The sequence below is a fragment of the Sander lucioperca genome, chromosome 12 (genome assembly GCF_008315115.2).
Source record: "Sander lucioperca isolate FBNREF2018 chromosome 12, SLUC_FBN_1.2, whole genome shotgun sequence".
Lineage (NCBI taxonomy): Eukaryota > Metazoa > Chordata > Actinopteri > Perciformes > Percidae > Sander > Sander lucioperca.
In genome coordinates, this window is record NC_050184.1 from 3,792,937 (window position 1) to 3,802,853 (window position 9,917).

The window sequence follows — 9,917 nt, forward strand, 5'->3', positions numbered from 1 at the left end:
CCATCCATTTGTTATGTTGTCCACATATCAAATGAACAGGGAAAAAGTAAATTGTAAGCCAACAGTCATAAATTAGAACTACTACTACACCACAAAACTCATGTAAACAGTAGGCGTTTTTTATGATTTTATTTATGATTTTTATTTTTTTACCCTTTGACTTCTCCGACAGATATACATCAATGACACCAATTTAAAATTACATTAAAATACACACAGTTAACAGTACAACACTAATACCATCAACATGCAACAACAGAAATGGAAAACAATGCAGACGATTAGGTTAAGGTAGGTTTCGATCTACAACTAACACATTTCAAATTTTAAGTTGAGTTCATGTATGGCATTGGGAATAAAAGATCTCTTATAAATGTTCCGACTCGCCCTTGGGACCCTGACTCTACGGCCAGATGGAAGCAGCTCAAACTCTAAGTTTAGTGGGTGTAGAGTGTCTGCTGATATCTGTCTGGCCTTCCTGAGTACCGCATTATCAAATACATCCCCAAGCTGCCTTTGTGACTTGCCAATCACCTTCCCTGCAGTATTAACAATTTTAGAAAGCTTGTTTTTATCTTTCACATTCAGGTTACCGTACCAGGCAGTTATATTAAACTGTAAAATACTTTCTACTAGGCCCCTATATGCCATCTCAAGAATGTATTGACTGACCCCGAAACTCCTCAATTTTCTAATTAAAAACAACCGTTGGTTAGCTCTCTTAAAAATACTCTCTGAGTTAACATTAAAACTTAAAGTGCGATCAATGATTGTACCCAAATACTTGAAATTTTCGACTACTTCCACAGGCCGGCTGTTAAGTACAACAGGGTTAAAGTTACTGGCCCCTCTCAGTTTCGTTTGTGTTATAAGTTCTTTTGTTTTACTCACGTTAATTTCCAATTTAACAGTCTGACACCAGTCCTGCAGTAAAGTGACTTGGCTAAAGTAAGCTTCCTCATGTGCTGCATTATTTTCTGTGAGAAGTCCTACCAAGGCCATGTCATCAGCATATTTAGGTAAACTAACATTGGTGCTATGCACAGTCATTTCATTTATATAAATAGAGAACAACAAAGGTGACAACACACAGCCTTGTGGTGCTCCAGTATTTATAATAAGCTCATCTGAGTAAACCTCATTCATTAACACTCTCTGAGGGCGGTCAGTTAAGAAACTTCTAATCCAGTGAATGAGCCCGCCATTCACATTCATCCTATAAAGTTGTTCTAAAAGAATATCAATTTGCATAGTATTAAAAGCAGAAGTAAAATCAATAAAAAGAACCCGAGCAAGTGATTTTGGTTTTTGCAAATGTTTAGCTATTTGATTTACAAGAGCAAGAATTGCATCCTCTGTGCCCCTATGTGGCCTATAGGCAAATTGAAGGGGGTCAAGTTGATTCTCAACAAAAAACATTAAATGGGTGCTGACCACCCTCTCCATACACTTAGCTAAGAGTGGAGTGAGTGCCACGGGTCTAAAGTCTCCAAGGGCTACAGCCTTCGAGACCTTGGGCACCGGAATTATTGTGGATTTCTTCCATGAATTTGGAAAAACACCACAATTCAGCAAAGTTTGAAACAGCTGAGTAAGAACCCCTTTAAGCTGTTGAGAACATACCTTTAACACCCTTCCTTGAAGGCCATCAGGCCCCGGTGTTTTATTTGGTCTAATTTTAGAGAGACACCTGGCTACTTCTTGTTCTGAGAGCTGTATATGGTCATAGCTACCAATCTGATCACAGGTAATACTACAGCCTAGTTTTGGGTCTCTCACATCATATCTTCCATAGAAGATGTTTAAATCATTAACAAATTTACCACAATCTGTCACATTTACACTTTTTTCCCTCCCTACCCATCGTTGTATTTAATCCCTCCCATGCTTGTTTTGCATTACCTGTACAGAATCTTTGCTCAACCTTATTCTTAAAATCTATTTTTGCTGTGAAAACTTTACGCTTAAATTCCTTCTCTTTCTCCTTTACTACGTCAGTTTCTCCTCTCAAAAATGCAGCCCTTTTCTCATTCAAACACGTTTTAAGATCCTTTGAGAGCAATGGCTTGTTATTACTAAACACCTGAATTGTCCTGGAGGTGATAAGAGTTTCTTCACAGAACTTAATATGACATGTAATTGTGTCTGTCAATTCATGATGATCAGAGCATGCATCAAAAAACATACGCCACTCCGTAGAGTCAAAACAATCTCTAAGCTCCTCCACCCCATCCTCAGTCCATTGAGGTACAGTTTTCAGGAGTGGTTTTTCTCTCCTGACTTTCTGTCTATATGTTGGAAGGAGATGAATGACATTATGATCGGACCTTCCCAGACATTATGATCAGACCTTACTGACTTATATGCGTCTGGGATGTTACCGAAGCATTGGTCCAGTATACGAGTGGAGCGAGTGGGCGTGGTGACGTACTGCTGCACAGTGGGTAGATAAGGTGATAGCTGGCATGTATTGAAATCCCCCAAGATAAAAACCGGCTGGTCAGCCGATCGGGAGAGTGCAGCATCGAAGCTGTCAGTTATTATTTCCGCAGCTTCTTTATTATTTGGCCCTGGGACATAGACAAGAGTAATGGTGATTTGCCCAAACTCTCGCGGAAGGTAAAACGGCCTGATAGATACAGACAGCAGCTCATAGTCTCTAGTGCACACTCTCTTGAGCACTTTGAATTGTGAGGCCCAAGCGCTGTCAATAAACATGCAGAGTCCTCCCCCGATGGATTTTTGAGACGACACCTTATCACGATCCGCTCTTATAACTGTAAATCCCTCCATGTCAATGCATGTGCTGTCCTCATGGAGCCATGTCTCTGTGAAGCAGAGCAAGTTGCTCCTTCTAAAGTCCTCCTCAAATCGAAGGCGTGTTGTAATCTCATCCAGTTTATTATTTACAGATCTGACGTTTGACAGAGTTATGATGGGAAGCGGGTGTCTGTTTCCTCGCCGTCTCAACCTGTTACGAACACCCCCCCCTCGAGCCTCTTTTCTTACTTTTCCTACCTTGGGCTTTTCCATGTGGGGTTGATGATACATGATTTAAGTCCACAGGCACAGCTTTATTCCGTAGGGCAAGAAGAAAATCCCTCGAGTATGTAATCACTGGCGTCGTTCGCATCTGGTGTTCACTTCCCTCATTATTCCCGACTAGGGCAAAGTTTTCTCTTATGACAGCATATAAAGTGAATAAAATCACCACTGCCCGCAGGTAATCCATTTCCATGTTGCTTGACTCAAAGACGTAAACAGAACATAAGTTGACAACACGATTAATCGTCGAAAATTCACAACAGCAAACAAACGAACAGAGAAGCACAGGGTCAGCAGCCGTGCCGCGCCCCCTTTTTTGGCCATCCCAAGTTGTTGCAGCCCTCTTACTACCAACCTGTGTGTGTTTCCTAGGCTGCCAAATATGAAAACTAGTAGCGTGCACCTATAGCCCAGCTCTGAGATGGTGTTTAGGAGTGGTTGGTATTTAACTACCTTGGTGGAGAAAGACTCCTCCATGCTGGAATCAAAGCTGCAGCCTACCTCCAAAATGTCCACCTCACTGGACTCCTCATTGATAATAACAACATCTGGTGTAAGAGAGTACTAGAGGTACTACTGCAGGGCTGGAACATGGATGATTTTACCTGACAATGTTTGTACATTCTTACTGAGAGAGGGAAATGGTTTGATATGTCTTCCACTATGAGGGTCTTCTATTCTGTCATGACGTGCTATGTACATTCCTTTGTAGGCATGGCAGCCATTTAGGATGTGTGACAGTGTTTCAGCGATCTGTTCTGAGGTGTGATGCAGGAAATGTGGGAAACCAGATAGAGAGGTTGAGTCTGGTAGGGAGGACTTATAATCTGGCTTTCACTGTGAATGTGAGAATGTCCTCACTGAGTGCAGAGTTCTTGAGGAATGAGTGAGACACAGAGTGATCAGCAAAGGGAAGACATGCAAGTTTACACACACACACACACACACACACACACACACACACACACACAAACACACATATACGTACAAAGACACACACACAGACACACACCGCTCAGTGTACCTGTCTCTCTCTCTACCTGTCTGTCTCCTACTGACTGTGGTGTTTAGCTCTGTGTACCTGTCTCTCTCTCTTTCCTGGGCACTAATTGGCTCTTACACTCCCCATCCTTGTACCTGATGTTTCTCTTCCAGCAGGTCTGGCATTGTGCAATCACCTGAGAGGAGTCATATTCTGAAGAATTTTATTTTAATTACTTTCCTACTAAACACACACACACACACACACACACACACACACATACACACACACACACACACACACACACACACACACACACACAGACACATACACACACACACCATGTTCTCTCCGGTCACTAACTGGGAATTTTGCTGCTGTACACGCATGTTCCCAACATCAGAAGTGTTTTGTTCTGTGGAAAGTCACACCTTCTCAGTAACACACACACACACACACACACACACACACACACACACACACACACACACACACACACACACACACAGACACACAGCATTGAGCTCTTAAGTAAGTAAAGTGTATCTATATAGCACTTACCACAAAGTGCTTCACAAGCCAAATATTTCAATACATTATAAAACGTTGTTGTTGTTGAAAACCAGCCATTTGAAATAGTTTGAGTGATTCCTTCAACAGTCAAACTCATATACCATTGATGCTATCTGATAACACACTTCATTACATTATTATTATTATTATAGATTTATATAAAAGAGAGAAAAATATCATCAAGAATTATCACCAACAAAGAGTGAGTGAGTGAGTGAGTGAGTGAGTGAGTGAGTGAGTGTGTGTGTGTGTGTGTGTGTGTGTGTGTGTGTGTGTGTGTGAGTGTGTGTGTGTGAGTGTGTGTGTCTGTCTGTGTGTGTGTGTGTGTGTGTATGTGTGTTCTTGTTTAACTATATTCGTGGGATCCACAAACCGGGAATACAGTATACTTGTGGGGTCCCGACAGCTTTGTGGGGCCAAAATGCTGGACCCCACAAGGTTAAAGGTCTGTTTGAGGGTTAAGACTTGGTTTTAGGATTAGGGTTAGAATTAGGTTATGGTTAGGGTGAGGGTAAGGGTTAAGGTTAGGCATTTAGTTGTGATGGTTAAGGTTAGGGTCAGGGGCTAGGGAATGCATTATGTCAATGACGGGTCCCCACAAAGATAGTGCCACGCACTATGTGTGTGTGTGTGTGTGTGTGTGTGTGTGTGTGTGTGTGTGTGAGTGTGTGTGTGTGTGTGTGAGTGTGTGTGTATGTCTGTGTGTGTGTGTGTGTGTGTGTGTGTGTGTGTGTGTGTGTGTGTGTGTGTGTATGTCTGTGTGTGTGTGTGTATGTCTGTGTGTGTGTGTGTGTGTGTGTGTGTGTGTGTGTGTGAGAGAGAGTGTGTGTGTGTCCTTCTCACACACTTCACCTACTTCACTCTTGGCTTCCAGGGTAAACAATGAACTTGGGGTTTGGAGCAGTTTGGACAGCGTTGGATATTGGATAATAATAAACTGTGACTAAAAATTGAATGAAACACACAACACACTGTAACTGTGAGTAGGACTATGTTCCAACACTGAATTTTTAGTTATTACAAATGTTGATGAAAATGTAGACTAAATATTAGAGGTGTAGAGAGATGCCTCTATATGTGTTCATATCTGTGATCAATCATTTAATTGTTTCTATCCATCCATTATCTGTAAAAAGGTGCCTCCATTAGCATGTGGACAGGTGATGAGATTATAAAGTAGTATAACAGTAGTCTTATTATAACAGGCAGACAAATGTTTAATACGTATGACTTACTTCCAAATTCAGAATTATTATTTCTTTTCTTGAAATTGATCTCAGATGATGACAAACCTCACATATCTTCTTCAGGTTCTGTGGAAACGTTTAGCTGAACAAAGAAAACTGCTTTTAACCATATAAGGAAGTTCCTCCTCTTCAACAGACATGAACACACTTGTTGAGGACATTTATAAAAGCAGTCTTCTCTCCTCAGGTCAACAACAAGCTCAGCTCAAAGCACAGGACAACAACTGAAACCAGCGGTAAGATGAAGACTGAATGCATGTCTGTTGTTCACTCAACTGCTTTCTTTTAAACACAACTCATTTACTGTCATATATTTTATGTTGCATTAGATATTCAGGCTATGACAGACTCTCTTACACTTTGTGCTAACGTTAAATATTCAAAGAGAGAAACCCAATACGTGTCAAACATTTTGACTGAACCCATTTGTATGATAATCATGGTTTTACTTTCCTCTCAGTCAGTCTCTGACTCTCTAGATCTCAGCAGGAACAATGTCGTGCATTGGTAATACCGAGGACATCAACTTAGGCTGCAACTCAGGCAACAGTTGTCATAATACCACCACCATTCCAGGTAAATCTGAGTGAGTCTATTCTTTTCTGTAAGGTTGTCTTGACAGTTTCATCAAATCTCTTTCTCGCATGTTCTCTTACAGGATGTGTTGGACCCAATGCTGCTGTGGGCAACACCACTGGCGTCACTGTCTGTGGAAATAATGCAGGAAGCATTGGATCAGGCAACACAATTGATATAAGAGGTGAGATATTCCTCTTACTGCTTGTCCTCTTATTAAATTGAATTAAATTGCCAGAACTGTATTATCAGTCCAGTTTATTACTTATGTTCAGATATCAGGATCTTAAAGGCAAAAATCTGAGTTTCTGTTGTCAACTTTGAATTCCTTATCTCAATTCTCATATTTTAACAGGAGGAGTGGGAGCTGGTCAACGGGTTGGCAACACCTCCAACGTTAACGCTGGTTCTAACTCCGGATCCATCGGTTCAGGGAATCGCATCAACATGTAATGAGGTAAGAAATGGAAGAGATTTACTGTCAGATATCAGCATATGCGTGTGATATGTTAATTCTTTACCTGTCATTGGATCATTGTAAAACAATATAATCTGGATTTTCTCATCAATCTTTTTTCCTCTCCTGTTTCTCCCTTTTAGGAAATCGGCCTCCAACTCTTCTAAAAACAATGCACCATTTGTTGAATGTAGAATTCATGATTTCAAATCAACAGAAAGAGTCAGTGATCTGATGAATGTAAAGGAAATATGAGTGCAAATAAAGTAGAGTAGCTGCTCTATGAGACTGTCTTTGGCTGAATATTTATCATTTCTACTGACCTTGCTCTGAGGGATACTCAGGGCCTTGAAAGTGTTCTTATCTTCTTTGTCCTTCATCCAAACATTGTCATGAATTTGTTTTCATTGTGGATTTGTTTTTGTGATATAGTTTTTGTCAGTAAACTGACTAAGTAGCAGTTGGGTTTTCTAAATACATATTCCAGTATTTAACCTAAAATGATTTACTGCGATTGCACACTGATAATCTCCCTTCAATCTGTTATGCTTCTGTAAAACAGTGGCTGCACCAGCTATGACGTAGCTGCGTCATAATAATAGGGGCACATACTATTACTGCAGAGCTATAGGCTGAGTTGATGAAGAATACAGAGCTCAATATAAATAATCAATAAACTTGTGTTATATTGTAGAAAAAAACTGACTTTGGTGAAAAGTCTGCAAACAACTCTAAGCCTCCTAATAGTCACTTTGGGGAATACAGGCTGAGTGTGAGTGAATGACCAAATGTATATTAAATTACTGAAGCTAAACTGGATTAATAGCTTAAATGTGTAAGAAGTTGAAGTATAGTCAGAATAATTGGAAATGTGGGAATGGTTTAAATTAGTATAAATTTCATTATAGCACCACTAATGTAAAAAAGATGTGGAATAATTAAGGTTTTCTGAAAAGCTAACGCTCAACTGAATTGTCAACACGTTCTCACACTCGTCTCGTAAAATATGGACGCTTGGTCAGGTGCCTTTGTCGTTCTTATTGACGCTAAAAGTCTCCTTTAGCGCTTTAAGTAAACGCGCTTGGTCGGGACTATTGCCGTCCCTTTAGCGCTTTAAGTAAACTGCTGCCTCTCTGCCTCTCTAACTGCTGCTCTCCCCGGGGCGTTACACAAACACGCTGAAAGACGCCTTTTTCGTCGCATCAGATGCTGACAGCCACTGTCCAATCGTCCTTATTTTACGAGTTCGGAATGAGAACGGGTTGGAATTGTTGGCTTTAAAAGTTGAATAATGCCAAACGATGTAGAACATTGTGAGGGCTGAACTTACTTTCTAACTGAAATTATGAATAACTATAGAAGGCTTACACATGCAGTGAGAAACATTGATTAAAACGCAGAAATATGAAACAAGTGTTTGAAAAATCTCAAAGGCATTGCACTGTACTGCACGAGTTGGAAATTGAAACGTAAAATTGTCAGTTGGAAGCTGAACTGCATTACCTTAATAAGCGAAGAGCTGAAATACATTTCTAGAAAAGCTGGAAGCTGAACTGTAATACTGTCAAAGATGGAAGCTGTAATTAATTACCTGAAAAGGTTGAAAGAAAAAATACTTTGTATTATTATCAGAAATATAACCTGCATAGAATGAAAAATCATTTATCTAAAGAGCTGAGAGGTGAAATATTTTGCCTGAATATGCCTAAATATGGATTGTTAGTTTATATGTGATCTGAAGTTTACTGAAACAATGAAAGTCTGAGGTCTTTAAAGTAACTTTTATATTGAGTAATAATGTCGGAGTCTGACCATCAAACACTATGTTCTGCTGTTATAATAAACATTAACAACAGTCCTGACATTATGTACATGAAAACAATTCCATGATCTGGAAAATGGAAAGGTAATGAAATCATGTTTGTTCTTTGTAAGACATTGTGAAACAGACCATTGGTCTCGTTTTAATAAATATGACACAGACAGGTGACCTCATTACAAATGTATTTTATACAATTACATTACTGTTTTGAGTCAACAATGTTGTAGTAATGAACACCGTTGGTATGTTTCAAAATGCAGATGCAGTATCAGCAGTAATACATTACAGGAAGTCATAACAACAGTACAAATACAAACAAGCATGATACGATGTTCATACAGAAATAATACTCACAATGTATTTCAAAGACAGAAAATAGTTGTGTAAGCAGTATCACTTCACTGCACTATGATTACAGCAACAAGTATATGATTGTTCAAAACATCAAACACTGATAATTCTTTAGTTTTAAATATAATCCATACATAATATGTTACGGCCACAGCAAACAAACACAATTTAAATGTGACTGTCAACATCTAATAACACTAAACCCAAGGATAGTTAAAGTAAATTAAGGTTTATTCACAAATTAACTAGTATTGATTAAACCCAAACTATGGGTCTGGAGGTCTGGCCAAAAACAACAAAAGAAGGGCAGAAGCCTGAGCCAACCCATCAAGGGCCGTCAGACCCAGAACTCCCCCCCCCCCCTAAACTAAAGAGGATAGTCTCCTCTCTCCTCCTTCTAATAGAAACAAAGCCGCAAAAACTAGATTACCAGACCTCCATCCTCAAAGCAATGAAACACAAAAGAAGATAACAGAAGACAACGATGGTCAGTACTGCTTCAGTCTCAGCCCCCAGATTTCTGTCTCCCAGCCTCTCTTACATCCAGGGGCGGGGCCACCCTCAATCAGATATCAGGAACACCTGAGATGACCAGAGGAAAAAGAGAGCAGGGCAGGGAGCACGGAACAATTATAAATACATATCAATACATACGAAATACGAATAAATAGCTCTTAATATTTTCAGTATGCACATATAATATACAGCAGCATGGAAAGATCGTCTCACTGGCAATGTCAAAAAATGTGTGTCTATGTTCAGTTGGGTAGCGATGACTATTCAACTGAACTTAGACTGACCTATATTATATTGAGTTAAGTAAACATCATTGAAATGAGCTAAAATGAATTGAACAGAAAATTG

The 9,917-nt window shown here is 39.7% G+C and overlaps 1 long non-coding RNA gene across 1 annotated transcript; it reads left to right on the forward strand.

Annotated features, from left to right (window-relative positions):
* Positions 1 to 6,498: 6,498 nt before the first annotated feature.
* On the forward strand, positions 6,499 to 7,173 carry LOC118496522. Its single transcript, XR_004899088.1, has 3 exons — positions 6,499 to 6,607; positions 6,779 to 6,880; positions 7,024 to 7,173. It is a non-coding gene; the product is annotated as an uncharacterized LOC118496522 (long non-coding RNA).
* Positions 7,174 to 9,917: the final 2,744 nt, after the last annotated feature.